The sequence below is a fragment of the Dipodomys ordii genome, unplaced genomic scaffold (genome assembly GCF_000151885.1).
Source record: "Dipodomys ordii isolate 6190 unplaced genomic scaffold, Dord_2.0 Scaffold26, whole genome shotgun sequence".
Classification (NCBI taxonomy): Eukaryota; Metazoa; Chordata; class Mammalia; order Rodentia; family Heteromyidae; genus Dipodomys; species Dipodomys ordii.
In genome coordinates this window covers 14,959,318-14,960,018 of record NW_012267242.1, presented here as the reverse complement: position 1 = coordinate 14,960,018, position 701 = coordinate 14,959,318, and positions in this window count along the sequence as shown.

The window sequence follows — 701 nt, the reverse complement described above, 5'->3', positions numbered from 1 at the left end:
CTCAAGGCTTGCACTCTACTACTTGAGCCACAGCTCCACTTCCAACTTTTTTTTTTTCTGGTTAATTGGAGATAAGAGTCTCAGATTTGTCTGGCCAGGCTTGACTCAAACCTTAATCCTCAGATCTCCGCCTCCTGAGTAGCTAGGATTACAGTCATGAGCCACTCATACCTAGATGAGGATATTTCTAATTCTCTTCAATGAGGATTTAGATCAGGATCATAAGAGGGTGACCACAGAGCTCAGTCTCTTGAGCAGCCCAGCGCCCAGCAATCTGACCTTCTTTATCACTCTCTTTTATTCCCTTTTCTCCACTCTTAAAAATAATTTCAAAATTTAAAGAAATTTGAAAGTTATTCTATTTTCATACATGCATATAAAGTACTCTGACTGTATTACCTCTCATTTCTCCTCTCCTTCCCACTGAGACTTCCCCGCAACATCCAGTTTCACTCTTCTGCCATTCATTGTTTTTTAGTATATATTAGTTGAACCAAGAGTCTCAATGGTGTTTTACATGTACATATGTTTTTTTTTTTGTCGGTCCTGGGGCTTGAACTCTGGGCCTGGCCCTCAGCTCTTCAGCTCAAGGTGAGCGCTCTACCACTTGAGCTACAGTGCCACTTCTGGTTTTCTGGTGGTTTATTGGAGATAGGAGTCTCACAGTCTCTCCTGCCCGGGCTGGCTTTGAACCACGATCC